This window comes from Simochromis diagramma, unplaced genomic scaffold, assembly GCF_900408965.1.
Source record: "Simochromis diagramma unplaced genomic scaffold, fSimDia1.1 OVJJ01000421.1, whole genome shotgun sequence".
Lineage (NCBI taxonomy): Eukaryota > Metazoa > Chordata > Actinopteri > Cichliformes > Cichlidae > Simochromis > Simochromis diagramma.
The window spans coordinates 231,111-248,786 of record NW_024387250.1 but is presented as its reverse complement, the minus strand read 5'-3'; the positions used below and the strand labels follow the sequence as shown (position 1 = coordinate 248,786).

The 17,676-nt window shown below is 45.3% G+C and overlaps 2 long non-coding RNA genes across 2 annotated transcripts; both read right to left on the bottom strand.

Moving 5' to 3' along the window:
* Positions 1-1,236: 1,236 nt before the first annotated feature.
* On the bottom strand, positions 1,237-4,784 carry LOC120714708. Its single transcript, XR_005691488.1, has 5 exons — positions 4,453-4,784; positions 3,504-3,624; positions 2,682-2,825; positions 2,346-2,578; positions 1,237-2,145 (listed from the first exon to the last, which is right to left on the bottom strand). It is a non-coding gene; the product is annotated as an uncharacterized LOC120714708 (long non-coding RNA).
* Positions 4,785-13,333: 8,549 nt separating this feature from the next.
* Positions 13,334-16,210, bottom strand: LOC120714709. Its single transcript, XR_005691489.1, has 4 exons — positions 16,200-16,210; positions 14,638-14,646; positions 14,603-14,605; positions 13,334-13,434 (listed from the first exon to the last, which is right to left on the bottom strand). It is a non-coding gene; the product is annotated as an uncharacterized LOC120714709 (long non-coding RNA).
* Between the last annotated feature and the right edge of the window lie 1,466 nt (positions 16,211-17,676).

Here is a 17,676-nt window from a genome sequence, read left to right as displayed (position 1 = left end):
TGTCATCTTTACCGAGCACCATACATGTTTTGCCTCACATTCAAATTATTATTTTTCCTTTTCAAAAATAATTCAGAGAGAAAAAAAACAGAGAAGTCAAATATATCAAATTTGCACGAATCTTCTAGTGAAGGTGCCTCCTCCTTCTGACCTTAGGGTAACTAATTACTCAGACAGGGACATGACAGTGCGCTGGGAAGCTGCAGCTGATGATGATGTTTCTTACCTCACTAAGTGGAGGCGACCTGAGACAGGTGGGGAAGAACTATTGGATTGTTGGAGTACATATTATGAAGTAAAAAAAATACAATATCTCAATAAACTGTTGTCCTGTGTCTTAAGGAGTATGAGATATCACTGTCTGCACTCTATGGAGATGGAGCTCAGAGTGAAGCTGTGGCCATACGCTACAGCACCTGTGAGTCACACATTTTCTGATCCTGAACGTTTGTCAAACTCAGGAGGGGAGAGCCTGAAACCATTTACCTAAGTCACATTAGCAGCAGTGTTCAGCCTAAAAAATAGACAAGTTAAAAGTCACGCATTTGAGTCATGCATCCTTTTTTATTTTTTTTATTATATTATTTGTTTATTTATTAAATTATTTTCGAGACACTGTTAGTTGTTAGAAGCCAGTGTTTTAATGATAGGACATATATGACAGTAATGAGACAACCTAAGATATCCAAGATTAGCACAAAAACACAAATAGAATCACAGAAAGCGTGTTTCTCTCCCGTTAGTCTATAGGCCCAGTTACCTTTTACTTTTCTGTGGTCAGTAGCCCTTCGTGTCATATTCTGTCTCTATGTATAATATAGCATTACTAATACAATAACCTGTATGTAAATGAACTTCATTGTGTAATTGATGGCCGTTCCCAAAGTACTAGTCACTTAAAGTTTAAATTTCACATCTAAATTCTCATCTTTGAGTAACTAGAACTCTGAGCTATGAAATAAATGTAGTGAGGGTAAAAGTATCAAATCACATTCTCTGTTATACTTTACATTTATTGTCTAAAAAACACTTTGCACTTTCCTCCTATAAAGGAACAAAGTGAATGTTAAGTGTCGTTAGCTGTGGTACTTTATCTCTTCTATGATGTTGCTGCAGTGTCTGGTGGAGGCCCGACCAGCCTCACGGTTTCTGATGAGACTGCCGTCAGCATGGTGATCAGCTGGGTACCTCCCAGTGCTCATGTCCTCCAGTATCACATGTCCTACATGGCTTTGTTTGTTTTCTGGCTTTTTTCTGTCTCTCTACACACTTTGTGGGTAAGCAGTGCGAGTGTGGTCAGGTCAGACCACTCCAGTATCTGTGTGTCATGGAGACCAGTATCTGCCGTTGATGGATATCCTATTGTAATCCAGGATGTAAAAGGTATTCTGTAATCACGTCTACAGTGATGTGAAAAGGTGTTTGCCCCCTTCCTGATTTCCTAGTGTTTTGCATATTTATCACACTTACATGTTTCCGATCATCAAACTCATTTTAATATTAGACACAGATAAGACAAGTTAATACAAAATGCAGTTTTTAAATGATGATTTCATAGATTAGGGAGAAAGATTATCCAAACCTCCCTGGTCCTGTGTAAAAACAAATTGCCCCTCTTGTTAAATCAAGGGTTAACTGTGATTAACCAATTTTGGAAACCTCAGTTCAGTGTTACTAAACACACTCAGGCCTGATTAATTGCAGACTTGTGAATCAAGAAATCAGTTAAATAGAACCTGTGTGACAAAGTGAAACAGGCTAAAAGACCTCAAAGAGCAACACATCGTGTCACCAGCCATCCTCCTGGTCCTCAGTGTTAATGCCCACTTAACTGGGTCCTTCAGTGGAAAGGCTCAAGCAGATGAAGCCTAATATAACAAGATGAGACTGACAAATATTCTATTTGAATGTTTAAAAAGAAAAATATCACAGTATCTATGCTTTCACTGAGCATATACCTACATCAATGATGAACTCTCAAGGCTGAAAAGTCCTGGCTTTGGTCAGCCACGGTCCACTCACACGCACACGTCACCAATCCCTGACTGCTCGATCATAACAGCAATTGGGCTGCTGGGAACATGACGGCCGTTCTTCTTGATGTTAACAAGGTGCTCACCAATCTCCTGGGAACAAACGAGATTCCTAAGACAGACAAAACAGATGTTAACAACGCTTATTCTCGTGTGTGCATGCAGCCCGTTTCAGTTGCTCCTGCTTCTTTCTCCACGCTTTAACTTTTATTACTTTCCCCCTCTGTCTTTTACTTAGGGGTTAATAAAGTATTTGGATTCTGATGAGTCTCATTGTTTAGCAAACTTCTCACTTATCAGATGGACACTCACCAATGTGAGCGTTACGCAGCATCTTCAGCAGGCAGGGCTCCTCTGGGCCTGAGGGTGTTGTAAGAGGGGCTGTCAGCTGGCTGAGGTCACGCTCTCCTATGTCCAGTGGAATATCTGCAGCAGAGCCCGCCTTCAGTGAAGTATGTTGGCTGGAAGGCTTTCAGGCCCGTCTTTGCCACTCCAAGGTCAGAGACCTTCACCTTGTTTGGATGACAGCCTGCTCCGACATTCATCTGTGGGCACAAACACCAAAACTCAAGAGACTTTACAGTGAGAAGAAAAGGCAAACCTTGCATGCCAGAGTGAAAGTGAGAGTGTGTGTGAGTGCATACTCACCCTGAATGGACTCTCAGGGATGTTAGCGTCTCCCCAGGAGACCATCACAGTGTGCTTCACAGGCTTACGTGGGGTGCAGGTGCAGGTGTATGTGCTGTTGCTATTATCCTTAACCTGGACATCCACAGAATTGACTTCACCATCCTGTGCAGAAGACAAGGGATTATAGTTCAATCAGATTTAACACACCGTATTTTTCGGACCATAAGGCGCACCAGTTTATAAGGCGCACTGTCGATGAACAGGTCTGGTTTCATACATGAGGCGCACTGGACTATAAAACGCATTAAGCGAAACAAAACAGCCAGATAAGTCAAACTTTACTCAACTCTTTCTTCTTGCTTCCTCCACTTCCGTACCATTGATTCATTCATGTTGAAATCTCTCGCAGCTGCTCTATTCTCATGTTCTACTGCGTGACTGACAGCCTTGAGTTTGAAATCCGCTTCGTCAGCATGTCTCTTAACAGGTGGCATTTTGGGGTCATTATCCACACACAATACAGTAATATTATGTTGCAGCACAGTACGTATCACTCCGCCAGGCTCCTGACTACGTAGCCGTAATGCTCCGACAATCCATCAAGCGGTGCGACTTCGTAGCTTACCAAAGTCGTACTAAAACATTTTTTGACAGATTTTTAAGCGCCATGTATTACATAAAATCGGTTCAAGGTCAGTAAGCACAACCAGAATTCATACATAAGGCGCACTGTCGATTTTTGAGATAATTAAAGGATTTTAAGTGCGACTCATAGTCCGAAAAATACGGTACATACAATATATTTAACTTATTTGTGATCATATACAAAGCCAGATATACCTGGGCTATAATTTTCAGAGCTTTTCCTCCTTGCTTGGCATCAACTGTGAGTTCACTGGGTTTTCCAACAGCCAGACCACTGCTCTGTAGGCCTGGACCGTACGCCTTAACCTAGAGAAAACTATTTTAAACAAGCAATTAAAAAAGGAACAAGTCAAAGATCTACTATAGCCAAAAGATCATTTACAGACTATAGCGCTGTGAAAAAATATTTGCCTCCTTTCTGATTTCGTATCTTATTCCATATTTGTCACACTTACACTTTTCAGATCAATAAATTTTAATATGAGACAAGAATGTCTCATATTAAACGGCAGTTTTCAAGGGGAAAAAGCTATCCAAACATACTTGGTCCTATATGAAAAAGTAACTGCACCGAATTAAATCAATTCTAACAACAGCTTATCAAGTTTAAAGGCGCTTCTGCTGTTTAACACGACCTCTGCTAGTTTCCTCTTTCTGGCGCAAAGCGGGAGATAAACAAGCAAGAGAGACGGGACTTGTGGCAGAAACGCCGATCAGCTGATCATTGATCAGTTTCATGATTGAAGTAGCAGCAGGAGAGGGAGGGGGGAGAGTGAGAGAAGAAGAGGCAGCTGTGCAGCAAAGACACAGAATAACTCCAGCTTTGTGTCTTTTTTTATTGTAGCTGAAGTACGGGACAAATCGCTTTTATTTTCAGCTCAATACAAAACGCATAATATTAACTCTGAATACCAGAGGATTCCGTTTTTTATGGCACGGTTGGCAACTCTACTAACTAACCATGTGAATAAAATAAAGTTCACCAGTAACATCATAGCACCCACCCAACTGTACAGAAACTCCATCATGCTAGCTAGTACACAGTACGAGTTATTGTAACTGACTGTAAAAAGTTAGCACAAGGAAAATAAACTCCACCTAAACTTGGTTTGACCCAGATAGACTGCAGGTCATAACTTCTTACCTGAAGCTCATTTCACCTGACAGTCGGACTGGCGGCCGCCTTGGGTCTCTCCACCTCCAGTCCTTTCCCCCATCCACCTGCTGGCCTCCACCACTTGCTAATTTTACTGAATGTGTGAAAGCTCCACCATAGCCACTACCAAACAACTGAGTTATTTTTACACGTCTGCCAGCATCTGTCCAATCCGCCACCTTTCACTGTTTACACAGTTAGGAAAAAAAGACAACAACAAAACATTGGGCCATTTAAAAGGCAAAATTAGCATCGGCCCACCGGGCAAATGCCCGGTATACCCGATGCCCCACAGACAGACTGAGGCCCCGCCGCTATTTTTGAGTGTAAAAATGTGTGGTCTCCAGCTAATGGAAAAGGCTGATGCACGATGTGCGCGTAGTGCTCTTTAAATAGAACAATTTGCCCCATTCTCTTCGCCCGTCATGTGGCAACATGTGGCAGGCTAGCAGGTTAGTAACATACAGGCCCGGGTTCGAGCCCTCGGCTCACCTGCCTCTGTATGTTCACCTGCTAGGGGGAGGTCCAGGCGGGTGATCTTGGACTGAAAATTCCAAGGGATGACCCCTCGTAGCCTGGGCTTCCCCTGACTTTTTTTTCTTTGCTTTGGTTTTTTTCTTTTACCTGCCAGCAACAAACACACCTCCTTGTTGTCATGGCTACCAAGGACCACTCTTCTTCTGCCAACAAGTCATTGCCTGACAAAACATTATTTCCTATGTTTCCCTGGCTTTTTTGCCTTTTTTATCTCTTGTGTTTTAGACAAAAAGAAAAGAAAAAGATCTATAGATTCAGGCTTTTCTTTACCTGTGGTAGTCGGGTAGAATGACGTCACTGACACTGCTTTAATATGAAAACAAACTTTCTCAAACAAAAAACAAAACAAAAAAAGAAGTGGGTCGGTGTGTCATCTTTACCGAGCACCATACATGTTTTGCCTCACATTCAAATTATTATTTTTCCTTTTCAAAAATAATTCAGAGAGAAAAAAAAACAGAGAAGTCAAATATATCAAATTTGCACGAATCTTCTAGTGAAGGTGCCTCCTCCTTCTGACCTTAGGGTAACTAATTACTCAGACAGGGACATGACAGTGCGCTGGGAAGCTGCAGCTGATGATGATGTTTCTTACCTCACTAAGTGGAGGCGACCTGAGACAGGTGGGGAAGAACTATTGGATTGTTGGAGTACATATTATGAAGTAAAAAAAATACAATATCTCAATAAACTGTTGTCCTGTGTCTTAAGGAGTATGAGATATCACTGTCTGCACTCTATGGAGATGGAGCTCAGAGTGAAGCTGTGGCCATACGCTACAGCACCTGTGAGTCACACATTTTCTGATCCTGAACGTTTGTCAAACTCAGGAGGGGAGAGCCTGAAACCATTTACCTAAGTGACATTAGCAGCAGTGTTCAGCCTAAAAAATAGACAAGTTAAAAGTCATGCATCCATATTATTTGTTTATTTATTAAATTATTTTCGAGACACTGTTAGTTGTCAGTTCTATGAAGCTTTGAGTATTTTGGATTAGTAGTACTTGTGCAAATTCCCTGCTGACTCGGCCTCAGGATGTCTAGAGGCAAGAACCAAGCGCACCCAAATGAGCGCACCAGTGATCATGTGCGCATCACGCAGAGGGAGAGTGAGGGACGAAAAGCAGCAGCAGAGCATGGCAGTTGTATCGCAGTTTGTGTGATTCCGTGTGCGTTAATGAGACTGTAAGTGTTATTGCCTTTGACAGGTTAACTGGTATGATAATAGTTATAGTTGTTTGTGTATGTTTAAGCTAAAGTTATGCCTCAGTACACTGCTACCACGTTAGTAGGTTTATTTAATTATTTAATTAATAAGCACTAAGTTAATACCAGTGGCCAGAATCTCCCCCAATGATTATATCCCGCGGTTAAAGGATTTTTCTGTTGTTTATTGTTTAGTTTAGCTGTTGTTAGCTTGCCACATGCTTGCCTTAGTACTAGCAACTGGGAAGATATGTGCTATTTAGCCAACTTCTGGTCTTACGGCGACCCCTTGTGGACATTGTAAAATATTGCTGTGTCTGAGTAGATGATGTGTTCTGATTGTTGCTTGGTTGTCTTTGAGCCTGCTAATTATAGTGTTACCTGTTTCTGTTTCCAGACAACCATGCTTATAGTCACCGATACTGCACCTGCCCCAATTATAAGTGCATATCTTCTGTGAAGCTTCATTAAAGACGGTGAACTAAACTCCTGGACTGCTGCAGTCTTTCTGACCGAAGACTTAGGCCAGACTTGTATACCCAGCACTTCCAGTATATATATATTCTACAAGTGGTCCTTCGAGCCGGAGTATACAAGCTGCGCTATGGCTACACCCAGAGAGTTCAACGACAACCAGCCTGCACTGAGTCCCCGTCCCAGCAGGGTGCGACGCATTCCCGGACATCTGGAGGACTTTGAACTCACCTACCCAGCCCACCGTCTTTATAGTACCACAGTAAGACCAGCATCACCACTGACATCAACTTACGCAGCACCACTCAGCCCTGGGAGTTCCCCTAACTACCCTGCAGCTGGTCATTATGGTACGGCAAGTGCAGGGGAAAGATGGCAGGGGCTGGAAGCACGTTGGCAAACGATAAGCCAGCAGATGAAAGAACTTGAAGTGGAAATGGACAGGGTCAGATTGACTTCGTATCCACAGAGTGCACATCTGCCTCACCCTTCATACCGCTATGCAGCATTTCAGCCACATTACAGTAGCATCCCCCATTTAGAACTGGGTTACCCTGTTCGGCCCCCCCAGTCCAAGAGCTGCACCTAACATCCAGCACGAGGTTCTGCACGCTCCAACACAAGCCCCTGCTCCTCAAGTGCAGGTTGACACTGCTGCATCAAACCCAAAACCTGCTTCAGAAGCGATGTCGGTACCAGCCCCCGCATCCACGGCTCCTTCAGCCTGCTCGCCGCCGTGGCTTAACACAGCCTGCATTGCCCTTCTCACTACCTCCTGCTTCTCTAATGATGCCTCAGCCAGTGTCCCTATCACACCGCAGCCAGAACCACATGTGCCCCCGCCAGTGCCCTCTACCACACCGTTACAGCCTGAGCATGTCCCGCCAGAGCAGCAGTATGATGCACTCCCCAGGGCCTGGCAGTCCGCTCCACTGCCATATCCACCTGTGCATCATGCTAGAAGACCCCGTGGTCAGCACTATTATCCAACACCTCACCCAGTAGATAGTTCACATCAGCCGAGTATGATGGAGATGGCGATTGCTTCATCATTTGGCATTCCTAAACCCAAACTGACTGTATTCAGCTCAGGGAGAGAGAGTGATTTTCTTATGCTCAAAAAGGGTCTAGACAGCTTACTTGGTCTGCACAAGCATTTAAGTGAAGACTATAAGTATCAGATCCTGCTTGACCATCTCACATTCCCCTCGGCACTTCAAGTGGCAAAGAGGTATGTCAACAGTCAGACCCCATACACAAGTGCCATGCAAGCGCTCACGCAGAGGTACGGACAGCCAAGGCAGCTAGTGCAGGGGGAACTGAAGGCCATTCTGAATTCCCCACCAGTCAGGGCTGGAGATTATCAAGCATTTGAGGACTTTGCTACCGCAGTTGGAACTCTGGTGGGAATGCTCAGCACCATGGAGGGCCCCTCATCGTCAGAGTTGAAGTGTGGGTCTCATGTGGACACCCTACTCACCAAACTCCCCACTAACTATCGAGATGCATTTGCTGAACATTGCTTTAATCGAGGAATTATCCAAAGTGGCAGTGATCGTACATACACTCTCCCTGATCTAGCGGAGTGGCTGGAAAGGAAGGCCCAGACATTGCAGGTGTCTCGCCAAATCACAAGCCCCTTCCCAGCTATACCAGCACATACTGAGTTCAAGGACCGGAAAGCAGGGAGACAACAGAGGGTCAAACCTGCTACTATTCTGCTTGGGGTTCAGCAGGGATCGAAGCCCGCTAATCCTTCTCCGAGCCCTGCCACTGTACCACACCTGAAGAAGAGGGACCGTTTCAAGCCCTTCTGTACTTATTGTAATAACCAGGAGCACTACCTCAATGCCTGTGCTGACTTTGCCACGCTAACCTGTACTGCCAGAGCTACCTGGATAAAAGAGAAAAAACGATGTTGGAAATGTGGGAGAGGACATTCCCCAGTAAACTGCACTCTGAAGAAGCCCTGTGCAACATGTGGAGAACAACATCTGCACATACTACATGAAGTTGCTACTGCTGAGAGCATCCTGACCGTGAATACGTCCTCTAACATGGTTTTCTTGGACCAAGTCAGCCATTCTGGGCGAGTAATGCTAAAGGTTGTCCCTGTGCGGTTGCATAATGGGGAGAAAACACTGGACACATATGCTGTCCTGGATGATGGCTCTGAAAGAACAATCATACTACCTGCTGCCATCCATCACCTTGGCCTTGTTGGAACAGAAGAGATTCTGTCCCTCAGGACGATTCGACAAGAAATCGTACAGCTGAAGGGAGCCACTGTATCCTTTCAGGTGTCAGGTATGACAAACCAGGGAGTGAAATACGACATTCACCAGGCTTTTACAGCCGCCGAAGTAACTCTGGCAGAGCAATCACGTGCCGCTGACCTCCTGACACAACGATACAAACACTTGAGAGGCTTATCCCTGCAGTCTTTTGACAAAGTCCAGCCCCTGCTACTTATCGGTTCTGATAACCCTCACCTGATAATACCTACCCAGCCTGTGCGTACCGGTCCAGTTGGTGGCCCAGTGGCTGTGTGCACAATGCTGGGGTGGGCGATTCAGGGACCAGCAAGCTTTTTGCAGCAATCAACAGATGAGAGAAGCTGTCTGCATTTGTCCACTCTCTCCTCCTCAGATGAGCTGCATCAACACGTCCAGAGACTCTGGCAGCTGGACACCCTACCCTTCCACACCAACAAGGAGGTGACGCGATCAGGCGAAGATAAAGCAGCCATAGAACGACTGGAGCAAGGGACTGTCCGGGTCACCGTCGATGGAGTGGCTCGCTATGCTACTCCACTGCTGCGAAGAAAGAATGCACCTGTTCTTCGGGCACCTCCCACAGCTGTGATGGCACTCCTCAGAGCGACAGAGCGACGTTTGTGTAACAGTCCAGATCAAGCTGCTGTCTACAATGAGGAAATCCACAAGTTGGAGAAAGCTGGTTATGTAGTAAAGATCAGCATGAATGAGGTGAGCAGCTCTGCGGAATCATGGTTTATCCCGCACCACATGGTGTACCACAACAACAAGCCCAGAATCGTCTTCAACTGCTCCTTTAACTACAGGCAAGCTTCACTTAACAAGAACCTGCTTCCAGGCCCGGTTCTTGGGTCAACACTGCTTGGCGTGCTGTTGAGATTTAGAGAGTATGCTGTAGCTATCAGTGGGGATATTCGTGGCATGTTCCATCAAGTGCGTCTTCTGCCTGAGGACCAGCCACTTCTACGCTTCTTGTGGCGAGATGGGGAGAGGGAGCGCAGCCCAGACGTGTACGAGTGGCGTGTCCTTCCTTTCGGGACCACATGTAGCCCATGCTGTGCTACATATGCCCTGCAGCGCCATGTAAAGGATCACAGCAAAGACAATGGAGAAGTACTGCACTCTGTGCTCCATGCATTCTATGTGGATAACTGCTTACAGTCTCTACAGTCTCAGACGCAGGCAAAATACCTGATAGACAAGATGAGAGCCCTCCTTGCCAGTGGAGGATTTGAGATAAGGCAGTGGGCTAGCAACGCACCTGAGGTTATCTCTCACCTACCAACTGAAGCCAAATCAACTGAGTGTGAGTTATGGCTAACCACTAGCAAGACTGATCCAGAAGAGTCTTCCCTTGGTCTGCTGTGGCGCTGCAGCTCTGACACATTGGGATACAAGCACCGTGCCATTCCACGTACTGCACCAACCCTGAGATATGTTTACAGAGTACTGGCAAGCCAATATGACCCATTAGGTTATATCATACCCTTTACAACACGAGCCAAGGTTCTAGTTCAGGCACTCTGGAAGAAGGAGAGGGGTTGGGATGAGCCGATTGCTGACGAGCTCCTGTCCGTGTGGTTAGCATGGGAAAGTGAGCTGCCATACCTGCCAAACCTCAGCTTGCCAAGGTGTTACACTCCTGGTATCTCGGCTGGGAGCCCTGTGAACCTACACATCTTCTGTGATGCCTCAGAGAGAGCCTATGGTGCGGTTGCATACCTGAGAGTAGAGGCTGACAGCAATGAAGTTAAAGTGGCATTTGTGATGGCCCGATCTCGCGTGGCACCCAAAAGGCAGCTTTCAATACCTCGCCTGGAACTTTGTGCTGCCCTAGCAGGAGCACAGTTAGCCACAGTTCTGCAGACCGAGCTAACCCTGCCATTACAGACAACTACTCTGTGGACCGATTCGACCACTGTCCTCCACTGGATCCAGTCTGAATCCCAGCAGTATAAAGTGTTTGTGGGAACCCGAATAGCAGAGATTCAAGAGCTTGTTGGAGCTGAGAGCTGGAGATATGTTCCCTCTGAAGAGAACCCTGCTGATGACATCACACGTGGGAAATCCTTAAAGGATTTAATTAAGCCAAACCGCTGGACAGATGGCCCAGCATTCCTCCATCAGCCTCACGCTAGCTGGCCTACGCACCCCATAGTGAGCTCGGTGCAGGAGGAAGAGATCCGCGACACCACCTTCTGCGGCAACATTTCCACAAGCAGCCCGCTGATACCTGATCTGACCCAGTTCAAATCCTGGACTGAGCTGGTACATGCCACATATCACGCCCTCCACGGGGCGGCCGCTCTACCCATGACTGCCTCCAGTCAAAGGGAGGCAGAAATTGCCCTACTGAAAAGGTCACAAAGTGAGAGTTTCCCAGCAGAGTTGGCTGCATTGCAGTCAGGTAAACCTATCAGCCCTAACAGTCGCTTACTGTCGCTTTCACCTGAATTAGACCATACTGTAGGGTTGATCAGAGTTGGAGGTCGGCTCCGGAGGGCTGAAAATCTGAAAGAGGACACCATCCATCCTATAGTTCTTGCACCAGACCACCCTGTCACAACGCTGTTAGTGCAGGACTATGATAACCGTCTGTTACATGCAGGTCCTGACCGTATATTTGCAGAGATGAGGAGGACCTACTGGATACTTCGCGGCCGACAGATCATCAAGAGGCATCAACGCAGCTGTGTGGAATGTTGTAAATGGCGCAGCAAACCAGTCACTCCCCAGATGGCCGACCTACCAGCTGCACGATTACGCATCACTAAACCACCATACTGGTCCACTGGAGTCGACTGCTTTGGTCCTTACACCATAAAAATAGGACGGAGGCATGAGAAAAGGTGGGGTATTATCTTTAAATGTCTGACCACCAGATGCGTACATCTAGACCTTTTGTGCAGCATGAACACAGGTTCATTCTTGCTTGCTCTTCGGCGCTTTGTGGCAAGGAGGGGAAAACCCTTTGAGATTCTCTGTGATCGTGGCACCAACTTCAGAGGAGGAGAGAGGGAGCTCAGAGAAGATTTTGCTGCCATGGAACCAGTTTTGAAGCAACAGCTTGCTGAACAGAGTATTGATTTCAAATTCAATCCACCACTTGCTCCACATTTTGGAGGCACCTGGGAGAGGGAAATCAAGTCGGTCAAAGCTTCCCTGCGTGTTGTCCTGAAAGACCAAGCTGTCCCAGAAGAAGTGCTGATGACTATGCTCGTAGAAGTGGAGGGTATTCTTAACTCGAAACCCCTTGGTTATGCAACATCAGACATTGCGGACCCAGATCCCATTACTCCTAACCTTCTGCTTATGGGGCGGAGAGATGCATCCCTACCACAAGCAGTGTACAGCAAGAGTGACCTACTGGGACACCGCCGCTGGAGACACAGCCAAGTGCTTGCCGACCATTTCTGGGTTCAGTTTACTCGCAATTACCTACCTAACCTTCAGCTTCGTCACAAGTGGTGCATCAGTACCCCAGATCTCACAGTAGATCAAGTGGTCATGGTGATTGACCCACAGCTCCCAAGAGCCCTGTGGCTGGTTGACATCAAAGGAGTTAAATACATTCGCCCCGTGACTAAACTCATTACTCTTCCAAAAATGCCAGAGAACTGAAGGGGTGTATATATATATATGTATATATATTATCCAGCAGGGACATTTGTGTTCTGCAAATTCCCTTAGTGAATTTGGGGGCGGCTGTGCAAATTCCCTGCTGACTCGGCCTCAGGATGTCTAGAGGCAAGAACCAAGCGCACCCAAATGAGCGCACCAGTGATCATGTGCGCATCACGCAGAGGGAGAGTGAGGGACGAAAAGCAGCAGCAGAGCATGGCAGTTGTATCGCAGTTTGTGTGATTCCGTGTGCGTTAATGAGACTGTAAGTGTTATTGCCTTTGACAGGTTAACTGGTATGATAATAGTTATAGTTGTTTGTGTATGTTTAAGCTAAAGTTATGCCTCAGTACACTGCTACCACGTTAGTAGGTTTATTTAATTATTTAATTAACTAGCACTAAGTTAATACCAGTGGCCAGAATCTCCCCCAATGATTATATCCCGCGGTTAAAGGATTTTTCTGTTGTTTATTGTTTAGTTTAGCTGTTGTTAGCTTGCCACATGCTTGCCTTAGTACTAGCAACTGGGAAGATATGTGCTATTTAGCCAACTTCTGGTCTTACGGCGACCCCTTGTGGACATTGTAAAATATTGCTGTGTCTGAGTAGATGATGTGTTCTGATTGTTGCTTGGTTGTCTTTGAGCCTGCTAATTATAGTGTTACCTGTTTCTGTTTCCAGACAACCATGCTTATAGTCACCGATACTGCACCTGCCACAATTATAAGTGCATATCTTCTGTGAAGCTTCATTAAAGACGGTGAACTAAACTCCTGGACTGCTGCAGTCTTTCTGACCGAAGACTTAGGCCAGACTTGTATACCCAGCACTTCCAGTATATATATATTCTACATGCTTAATAAATAAAGTTTACTTACTTACTTACTTACTTACCACACCAAACCATCACTTTTGTTGTTCCAACAGTCTTGGAGGGATCCATCCAATGTGGGTTAGTGTCAGACCAATAGCGGTGGTTTTGTTTGTTAACTTCACCATTCACATAAAAGTTTGCCTCATCACTGAACAAAATCTTCTGCGTGAACTGAGGGTCCTGTTCCAATTTTTGTTTTGCCCATTCTACAAATTCTGTGCGCCGATCCGGGTCATCCTTTTTGAGATGCTGCAGTAGCTGGAGTTTGTAAGGGTGCCATTTGCGAGTAGCTAATATCACGATACTTAGCAAGCAGTTTGCTAACTGTAGCATGGGAGATGGGTGGTCTCGTAGGGTGTCTTGCATTGAAATCTGCTGCAATGACCCGGTTACTGCGTTCACCAGATATCAACACAATTTCGATCCACTCCTCACATGTTAACCTCTTCGACATGTCAATGGCTGTGAACAAAGAGAAACTTGTAAATAACTCATGAAAGAATAAAGTTACATTGAAACCAAGCACACCATTGTTTTTCTTGTGACATTACCAATAAGTCTGATGTGTCACATGGCCCTCTTCCTATTGAAAAAACAAAAGTTGTATCCAAGATGGCCGACTTCTAAATGGCCACCATGGTCACCACCCATCTTGAGGAGTTTGCCCCCTCACATATACTAATGTGCTACAAACAGGACTTTAATATCACCAACCATTCCCATTTTATTACGTTGTATCCATATAAATGGCCGACCCTGTATATGGGCACAATGGTGCTACCAAAATTACAGACAAACAGCAACATAGTTAAACAACTCACTGATAATTTATAGTAAATGAACTTTATAAAAAAAATAATATTTGTCTCCTTTTTTGTGTCATTTAGGAAAAAAGTATCAATATCTAATCAATATCAAAAACTATATCAACATCTAGACAGAGCTACTTTTATCCTTTCCACTGGCCCCCTCTCTGTCAGCTTACCATAACATGTTTCATTGACAGGGCTGTACATGTTTGCTTTATAGTCATGCCGTGAAGGAGCACAGTTAAATGCAGCTGCATGCCCCGAAGGGGTCCTATGCGCATACTTAAGGAGTGCCAAGTTGAATTAACCCTTTGTTGGACTAGTCACAGTTGGCCATAACACTCTCAATGTTTTCCTACTGATCCTCATTGTTACATTTTTAAACTCCCTGCATAGTATGTTTTCAGGTTTGTTTTGCTTTGTTTTGTCCCAATTCAGGTTATTTCTTGGTTCTGTCCTCGCCATCCTCCGTTTTGTTTGTTATCCTCACCTTGTAAATAAAGCTCACTCACATCTCAGCCAGTTCCTGCATTCTGGGTCCTTCTCTCATCTCCACACAGCTTGACTCGCAAACCGTGACAATACGGACTGACTACAATAATGGAACCAGCAGCATTCGCCCTGTCCGAGGAGCTCCAAGAGGACTTTATTGATTCTGTTGAAAGGTAGGCCAACCTGTGGCTAAATCATGAGGGGAGGGAGTTTCATTGTGCTGTAGCAAGCCGGCTACAGTGAGCCAGCTACAGCGACTGGTTTCTGGTCTCCCCTGCTACTGGATTCTCTTTCCCTACTCGCACAGGATTTCCTCCTAAACACACTTCATCTTCAGCCCCAGCTGCTACCGCTTACCTGCCCAGCCCAGCGGAGGATATTCTGCCCGGCTAGCCAGAGGTTTTCCGGCCCGGGCCACCGGATGTGGTGTTACCCGGCCATGTCCGGGGAGGAAGCGGTGGCTGTGCTGCCATCGCATCGCTCCACAGCCGGTTGCGGTGAGTAAAAAGGACACTTTTTTGTTATTTCAAACATTGGGCCTGTTTATTCTGGGGTTGTTATTTGTGTGGCAAACAAGGATAGTGGTGGTTTCCCTGTTTCACCTGTAACTGGAATCACAAGGGCTGGTTTTTCTTAGTCTACTTCAAGTTTAAAAGACTTTATTTCGCTCCTTTGGCTCATAGCTGGTAACTAGCTTTCTGGTCTGGGTAAACTTATGGTAGTGAAGAGATGGAGAGAGCCGTCATAAGTTTGCACCAGAAGAACTTTATTTATCTGGAGGCGGTGAACACAGTGTACAGCTAAATACTAACATTCGGCTCACAACTAAGCCTGTTAGACTCTCTTTTCCGCTTTTTTTTTTTCAGCTTTTCTCTCACGAACTGAGTGCAGGCATCTATCGTGGCCACGATCTATCGACGATCGTGGCTCAAGAGTTGGGAGTTCGCCTTGTAATCGGAAGGTTGCCGGTTCGAGCACCGGCTCGGACAGTCTCGGTCGTTGTGTCCTTGGGCAAGACACTTCACCCGTTGCCTACTGGTGGTGGTCAGAGGGCCCGGTGGCGCCAGTGTCCGGCAGCCTCGCCTCTGTCAGTGCGCCCCAGGGTGGCTGTGGCTACAATGTAGCTTACCATCACCAGTGTGTGAATGTGTGCGTGAATGGGTGGATGACTGGATATGTAAAGCGCTTTGGGGTCCTTAGGGACTAGTAAAGCGCTATATAAATACAGGCCATTTACCATTTTACCATTTACCATCTATGACGCTGTCAGCCAGTTTTTGCAACAGTCATTATGTGATCTTCAATGTTGAACAGCTTGCTGACTTTGCGTTTTAATTGGTTGTACAATCCTTTAGCTGTATATTTGAAAGGCTCATTACCACAATCATGCAGATTTCTTTGACTTAATAATTCACATGCATTCACATGGCTGCAGTAACTACTACAAAAAAATCCCAAAAAACAAATGGTACAAGGGCTTTATTTCTCTTAATTTCCCCAAAATAATATGAGGCATTACCCCTCTGCCACCACACATGTGAAAACGCTTTTCCCCCTCTGTCTCTCTTTTACACACACAAAAATACATACCTTAAGTTTGTCAGTAGAATAGGTCTAATTGTTATTTGTCATCGTGCTCTATATAACAATGAAAGATCACACACACATACATACATACATGCGTGTGTGTGTGTGTGTGTTACAGATTACAGATACAGTTACAGATTTTTATGGTCTGTTGAATAATAATCAACAATGAAGGAGAAGCACTACTGTGAAATTGAGTCTGGATAAGTGGCAGCTGACTTCAATTCATTTGACAATGATCTGTAAGAGTAAAAACTTAAGAAGAACTGAGAGTCTTTGATCCACTGATCTGAGTTTGTGTCTAGTAATCATCTCTGTGTGCTGCACCAGAAACAGGAGGCAGCTTCTTCTCCACCTAATCATCACCTTACACATTTTTCAAAAGCCTTCTTATGGTAAAAATGTAATTATGTGACATTAGGTATGTAAGTAAAAGAAAGGCAAATTCACATATAGAGCAACAAAATCACATACTCAAATGATCTTGAATGTGTAAATACAGTGGGGCAAAAAAGTATTTAGTCAGCCACCAATTGTGCAAGTTCCCCCACCTAAAATGATGACAGAGGTCAGTAATTTGCACCAGAGGTACACTTCAACTGTGAGAGACAGAATGTGAAAGAAAAATCCATGAATCCACATGGTAGGATTTGTAAAGAATTTATTCGTAAATCAGGGTGGAAAATAAGTATTTGGTCAATAACAAAAATACAACTCAATACTTTGTAACATAACCTTTGTTGGCAATAGCAGAGGTCAAACGTTTACTATAGGTCTTTACCAGGTTTGCACACACAGTAGCTGGTATTTTGGCCCATTCCTCCATGCAGATCTTCTCGAGAGCAGTGATGTTTTGGGGCTGTCGCCGAGCAACACGGACTTTCAACTCCCGCCACAGATTTTCTATGGGGTTGAGGTCTGGAGACTGGCTAGGCCACTCCAGGACTTTCAAATGCTTCTTACGGAGCCACTCCTTTGTTGCCCGGGCGGTGTGTTTTGGATCATTGTCATGTTGGAAGACCCAGCCTCGTTTCATCTTCAAAGTTCTCACTGATGGAAGGAGGTTTTGGCTCAAAATCTCACGATACATGGCCCCATTCATTCTGTCCTTAACACGGATCAGTCGTCCTGTCCCCTTGACAGAAAAACAGCCCCATAGCATGATGTTTCCACCCCCATGCTTCACAGTAGGTATGGTGTTCTTGGGATGCAACTCAGTATTCTTCTTCCTCCAAACACGACGAGTTGAGTTTATACCAAACAGTTCTACTTTGGTTTCATCTGACCACATGACATTCTCCCAATCCTCTGCTGTATCATCCATGTGCTCTCTGG